General features: G+C 42.8%; 1 annotated feature.

The window, feature by feature from the left end:
* Positions 1-894: part of a mobile genetic element that runs on past the window's edge.
* Between the last annotated feature and the right edge of the window lie 6,697 nt (positions 895-7,591).

Raw genomic sequence — 7,591 nt, 5'->3', positions numbered from 1 at the left:
TGCTAATTGCTGTTGCGGCTTACAATGGTCGAGGGCAGTCGTTCATGCAGACGTCGGGTCTTTTCGGCTTGGGTGATGTTGAATTTTCAGTTATTTCTTCATTGATTATTTCTATTTTTGCTGAGTGAGTTGTGGTATTCGGCTTTCTTTGCTGGAGGTTTTCTTTCAGAAAGTCTAATTCGGCAGTTAATTTCTGTGCCGTTGCCCATGGGGGCGGTGTTTTATTTGTATATCATAGCCACTTAATATGTGCTATACCTTTATTTTTGATTTCCTGACATCCGCGTTTGCCCATTACCACACTCTACTCACTCAGTATTTTTGTTTCTTTTTTTTTTCATCAGTGTCCCGTCTCTAGGTCTCCCGCACTGGTGTAAGGGGCGGCCTGCCTCTCACACCTGTTGTCGCTGTTTAGAATTCCCAAATCAAATCGGCAATATTAGCAGCATTTCCTCAGTAGTCCTCAGATCGCAGGCTCCTGCCTCACGGTCGCCATGTAATAAACCAATATATGCCACCAATTGAGAACACGTGTTTTTCTTGCAGTTGGGTGCAGCCGTCAGGCCACCTTTTTATTTCTTCTTATCTCTTCGAGTAGCAGAAACGGTTCTGCCCGCTTAACCTCTACAGAGTGTCTAATCTTACCTAAATACTGCGACTGCGCCGCCGTCGACAGCGGCAGAAGAGCAGCGTATATATATATGTATAAGAGAGAGAGAGAGAGAGCTTATGCGCATATATGGCCAGCGGCCAGCGTGGGGATGCTGACTTAGCTTAAAGCATAAATGGGTGATCTTATATCACGCTCACTTGAGACATTTATTTATGCAATGCAACTAAGTGTTGCTGTGTACTTATAGGTACAGTGTACCCTCGATATATGCACATACTACAATATATATTAGATGAATCACGTACTTTTAGTGGTCATCCAAATAATTCTAAAATTTTACAAAAAAATAATATTTAAAGGAAAGCACAACAAATTAATTGGTTTGCAAAAACAGAATACTTTTTGAAAATTAAAATACGATTCTATTGTCGAGCTAATAATTCGACTGTTGCGCAAAACTCAATAATTTCGGACACTTTTTCAACTACAGTTCTTCACCTTTTACCTCGATATACCCCAAATCAAATTTGCAAAATAAACTTGAAATAAAATTACTCTCGGCCACGTGCTAAATCAGTGTCCGTTGCAGACTGGCAGGCAGGAAAAACTAACGAACGACATCGGCGGGTCCTGGCAAAAGGACCCGGCAAATGGGTGGGGCAAAAGTTTGGCCCCCACCACCAGCCCCATCTCCAGTCCCACTGGCACCTGCTTTGCTCTGCAGTCCTCCTCTTGTTTATGGCTTTGTTTGCACTTTTGTTTATGGGTGTACATTTTAAACGCTATGAGCACCTGCTCCGCCATCATGTGTGGCTGCTTTTGTGTGATCCTGAATGTGCCAGTGCTTGTATGACCGTTCCGTGACTTGTATTTCCCCCCCCCCCCCTCGCCGAAACACCAGAAACACCTAGCACCCCATCCGCCCCAGATTTCCGACCGCCTCCGTTCGCCGATTGCCACAAAACGAAGCCGGCTCCAGTGTCAGCTGACAGATGCAGTGATTTTAAGCGTCCATCAAAAGCTCCTGTTTGACATTTAATTGTTGCACATTGTTGTCCTTGTGGCCGAGCAAGAAGCACGGAGAATGGCGAAGCAAACACGACATCCACGTCAACGGACAATCTGGGTTTACTTTGGTCATTGTTACTCGGGTTCAAGGTGAGCTGCGGCCAAATTCTCCACGGCCAAACCATAAAAGACCAAAGTCATGTGCTTTATTACACATTCAACGGCAATGCGGCAGGAGATTATAGTCGTGAACCTAAACACAGGAATCCAAATATCCAGATATCCAGGTGTGTGCATTGTCGTTAGAGGTGGGAATCAGAGCGTGACTTTGTGGGATTTTCGGGTCCGCACTGCCAAAATACATTTCATTTATCAGCGGGTGAAAAGTTGCCTCAAGGCAGCTGCATGAAAAATTAACAAGACTCTCATTTAAAAAGCAATTAGTATTTGTTAAAAGAATAAAAAAGTCTCAACGGTCTGTAGTTCGCCATTGTTTTTAGATTTCCGCTCTAGTAAAAGTTGTTTGTTTAATTTCTATATAATAATATTGATTAGGCGTGGCAATGTTTTGTAAAAATTTCAGTTTTAGCTAACTATTCTTTTAATTGTTTTTTATGTTTAGTATTTCACTTCTAAAAGTGAAAGGGGTATTAAAATAACATAAAATATTTAGGTTTCATATGAAAGTGTTCTGGAAAAGTGGAAGCAAAAAGCCCAAAAAGGTGAACTACATTCCCTGAGGCTCTTGCCATTAAAAATATCCCTTTTCAAGTGACAGTAGGAAAGAGTTTTCATAAAATATTAAAGTTTTTGAATTAAAGTTTAACGAATTGAGGTACGTGCTGGTGAAGCACTCGCCATCATCCCTGTGACAAGATGTCCATCCTCTCCACAGATTCGGATACAAATACAGATACAGACATACACAGATACACACACACACATACACCTTTAGCATTCTAGCATTCAGCCTTAGCAGAAAAACTTGCAAAAGTTTACACGTGTTGGCAAACGTTTTGCGGTTTCATTTCTGGATTATTTTTTGTCTTTCTGGTTGGCTTCTGCCTAATTTCCAACTGTCACCCGAGATGGCTTTTGGACCCCGGGTCTCACACACGCACACACACCCATACAAGCGACCGTTTTCTAATGGCCTTTTCGTGGTCAAGCATTTAAGCGTTCCGGACCCCAGCCCCAAAAAACCAGTTTGGCCCTCACCTTTGACTCTATGTCACTTTGGTTTACTTTTGTGCAACCGCAAAAGTCGTTGTTGCTGTTGGAGAATCCGCACACACACACACACATACATACAGACAGTGGTCACCCATACATCCGCACTTATCCCTGTGCACATGCACGCTCACACACACTAGCACACCTTTTTGACCATTTCGCACACGATGTTGCGGTCGTGTTGACATTTTAAATGCCTTTTCATTAGTCTCCCGCCACTCCATTCGCTTTGGGCGCTAATTTCGTTCAATTTGTGCTTTAAGGCCGCAAATTTGACTCGGCATTCAGTTTAATTGAATAGTGCGGTCTGACCTTAGCCATATAGGAAAATCTGTTCCAAAAACAAGCTTTAAGCCATTTGTATTTCGGCTTTGATTATAATAATGGACCACTAAATGCTACGATAAACAGACGGAATCACAATGGCGCTCAAGCTAAGATGATGATTTCTATGTCTTTAAATATTAATGAACCCACAGTGACATTTAAGCACTGCTATGCCAAGTTCACATGTGTACAAATATCCTCCAGACACTATCTCTGCTCTTTTCCATATCTCCCCACTCTCGTGTGTCGTGCTCACTCACATTACCTCCTTTTCACATCCGCTTCAGATGGTCGCAGCTGGAGGGAAAAGTTTTGCTGCAAATACAAAATATTTTCCATATTAGTTTAGAATTTTCACTCCCATTCCATTCCCCAGCGAGTTATGGTTTTTCTGGTTTTTAGTGGTGGCATTAATTAAATTTTCATTTTCCTAAGGATACTTCCCATCTGTGTTGGGGTAAGAGTTTTAGGTTTCAGTTCCTGTGCATTGGGAATGCTTTCCAATTGAATTTTCGGCCCGTCTTTTGGGGCCAGCAGTCGCAAGCGTTTGTTGCTGGGGCAATTAAAAGCGAATTTTCCGCACGCAGCAGAGAGCGTTTTGAATGTAATTAAAAAATATCACGTATACGACGCATGTGCCCCAAGGGACCGATTTGAGAGGGTATTTATGACCGACCAGCATGGCAATATTTTTTATCCGCAACTCGCTGCGAGCAATGGCTGATTGCCAAAGAAGCACGCACATTTTGCGAAGTATAAGTTTCGGTTTTATTTCGTTTTAACTGCCTGTGGAGTTCTGATCACAGCAGCTCATATTGCCAAATCAAATTGGAGGTTTAATTAGTCATCTCTCTCGACCGCGAAGAATTTCTCCGCAACTATTCCCCATCAATGCCTGCGCTTTTCCAATTATCCGTCACAATAGCGACTGGCAAACAATTAAATCATTTTCGACTGATTGATTTTAGTGCCACTCACGAAACGGCATTAACAAATAAATTTTAGAGTTTCGCAACAAATCTGTCGATCAATTTTAACACGCTGTCATGCATGGAAAATGGCAAATAATCAAGTAAGCCAACAAACAGCAAACAATTAAATAACCAAGCTGCCAGACTGACAGACAGACATACGGAAATACGAAAATGCGGACATACAGAAATATGAAACGTTCGCTGGCAAATATTTGTGAAATTCTAAACTGTAATCATGGCAAAGTGATGGCGGCGGCAGCAAGTGTGCTTAATGACAAAACTTTGCAAATCAGTAAAGCATTTTATTGCCACACACTTGCCAAGAAAAAGGGATGGCTGATGGGATGGTCGAGGATGTGGGTGACACACATATTTGAATTGCGAAAACCTCATAATCACATCCTGCACAAATGCACAAGCGGAGCCCAAAACTTTCTATCTCCGTCAGTCAGCCAGCATGGTAAACTCATTTGACTGCATTAGAATTAACATGGCGAAGGAGTGGCCGGGGCAGCTGGAGCAACAGCATCCTGTCTGCATTTCCCCTCTTTATACAAAAGCGGAAGAACATTGCGCATACGACCCGTTCAACGGCGCTTAAAACTTTCGCCAACCAGCTCAACTGCAGCTCGGGCTTCACTTCGCCTTCGGATCCAATATTTTTGTCGCTAAATCAGTTATGAAAACCCCACAAACAAAAACAATAAGACATTCCCCCTGATGTTCGCCCTGGAAAAACTTCGTTCACCTGCGCAAAAATTTAATTACAACTCGTTTCGCCAGCCAGGAGTGCACGAACATTTTTATTCATAATTAAAACTTTTGGCCATGGCATCCAATCTAATCAGCGACCGAAATTTTCCGCAGCAAATTGGTTTGACATTTTCAGTTTATTCACGGCACCACTCCCTTCATCCGACGGCTGCTGCCGCTAATAAATAAATTATAATTTCAATAAGGTTTTCGCTGGCAGCCCGAGCTGAAAAACTAATTTGTCACTCCGCCCCCGAAAATGGGAGCAGACAGCCACCGCCAGTTAAGCCCGCTATTTGTTGTTTTAGTTGTTATCGCCTTTGTAGTTATTGTGCCAGCTGATTTTGTTGTTCTGAGCACTGCATTTCCGTGAAGACAGCTTTTCAATTTGGGGGCTAAACCAACAGTAACTTACACTACTTTACTGCCAGCTCAGTTTTTGATTTATATTTATATTATATTTATATTATTTATATCTATATATACACCACTGGCAACTCACCTAAAGAGAAATGTATTCAAAGTTACAATTTAGCCAGATTTAAGTGGGTATTAAATGAAGATAGGTGTTTCCACAAATAGATAATTCTCTTAAATGTTATATTATAATGACTCTATCTGCTCTAGGATAATATTTGACATTACTACTTTTGGCAGCTATCCTTGGGGCACGTCGCTGTCAGTTTGTTTTCCCGGGGTAACCCTGTCGAACCGATTAAGATCTCGGGCGCAACATAGTGGTTTAAGCCCCCTTTTCTGCCACGAACATTGAGCTTAGCGCCCAAGTACAAGCTACAAGTCAAGCAGTCGCCTGCAGACGGCGAACGGCAGATGGGAATTCTCTCCAGCTTCCCAGCTTTCGAGTTTACCGGCTTCATCTGCATTTGGCTCACACATACACACAGCTGCATTTGCAGTTCCAGGTCATGGACAAAATGGCGACGCCTACGCAGCAGCAGCGCCAGATAGATGGATGGGTATATAGAATGAGAGTGCAAGAGAACCGGTTGAGAAAAATATGCGAGAATTTGCTGTTAAGAGCAAAACGCGAACGAAGCGCTCATGTCCGTGTCCGTATTCCGCAGCCCGTTGTCCGCTGTCCGTTGTCCGTCGTCCGTCGTCCGTAGTCCGTAGTCCGTAGTCCTTATTCCCCAGTCCGTGTCCAAGTCCCGGCCTCTTGGCAAATGGCCAGCCCACGTGTGCGTGTGTGTGTGTGTTCGAGTGTGAGTTGGTGCCTATGTGTGCCTGACAATAATCCAAAAGTTTTACAAGCAAAACGAGAGACCATTACATGGCAAAAGGGCTGGCAGAGTCAGAGCCAGAGCCAGAGACACAGAAACAGAAACCACTTGCAAGCAATTTTCATCAGCGATTCCTGGTTTTTTTTTACCCCAGCTATCCTCGTATCCTCGCGTCAGTATGCGTGTGTGCCTGCCTGCTGGTGCAGCTGTGTGAGTGGAACATTTTCCAGTGCCGCTGACAGCTGGCAGCGTGTGGATTTCAGAGGCATGACCGCAAGAGATGCCGCCACCACCACCACCATTTCCATTTCCATTTCCATCGCCACCGCTAGCTACAACAGTTCCCTCAACAACAGGGCATGACAACAAAAGTTTGGTGCACAGGGAAAAATTTACATTACGCGACTTTGCCGTTTAACAAAGCGCCAAGAAAACTCATAAAACATTAACTTCCTTTATCTGAGTGGAGTACTTTCAAACAACAAGAAACTAATAGTTTAAAAATGAAATAGTTAGCATGTCAATTAAATAATACAATTTTGTATTCTTCTTAAAGATACTTAGGATTAAATATGATATTTTAACTTATATTTTTGTGATTTAATGGAAATTGTATTATCAGCATTTTTCTCGGTAGGGCTCTGAGTTTTCTGCTAGATGTGGGAACTGGAGCCGGAGCTAAAGTTCATTGTCTACGGCAGACGACGCCACAAAAGGTAAACGATTTGAGGCTCTGTTCCCGATCCGAATAAAAGACCAAAAGCCAGTGCTAAGGAGGGAAAACCACACGGTCGGCGAAATTCGGGATGCTGGGGGGAGTGCTTACCATAAAACTTGGCCAGACTCGGACTCTCGTGCTGGCTCGCCCATTTGGCAAATGGAAAAATATGCTGAAATGTGAAAAATAAAAAGTTTGCACTTTACACTGGGCACACAATGTGCCACGCCCACTTTGCCTCTGCTTAGTAGCCGGGTGTTAATAAATTTAAAGTTGGCTTTAGTCGCCTGCTCGAAGAGTAACAGGCGAGAACTTTCTCCAGACCATTCTTGGTCTTTAACAAAAACACCAAAAATTGGTCAAAAACAAAAACCTCGTGCAGAGCAGGCAAGGAAAAAAGCACAGACACATAAAACAGAAAAGTTTCCTTAAACGCTGCATGGATTGTTATTTCTGTTTTCCTCATGCTGCTGCTCCTGAGCTCGAAAATAGAACCAAAAAAAAAAAAAAAAAAAACGCATGGGAGAAAATAAAAAAAAACGTTTTACAGTCTGTGCCACACTTTCGGCCAGGACATTTATACGGTTTGTTTTGAAGTTTTTGCCTTTCAACTTGAAATTCGCTTAAAGAAAACACGCATATATTCATTCGTCAGGCAGAGTGGACAAAGTGGGGATAAGTAAACCTTATTTCTATGGCTTCCACGGATCTGAAAATGGCTTCG

This window comes from Drosophila melanogaster, chromosome 3R, assembly GCF_000001215.4.
Source record: "Drosophila melanogaster chromosome 3R".
Taxonomy (NCBI): Eukaryota; Metazoa; Arthropoda; class Insecta; order Diptera; family Drosophilidae; genus Drosophila; species Drosophila melanogaster.
Note: the sequence above shows the minus strand (reverse complement) of the source record. Positions and strands in the feature narration are given on the sequence as shown.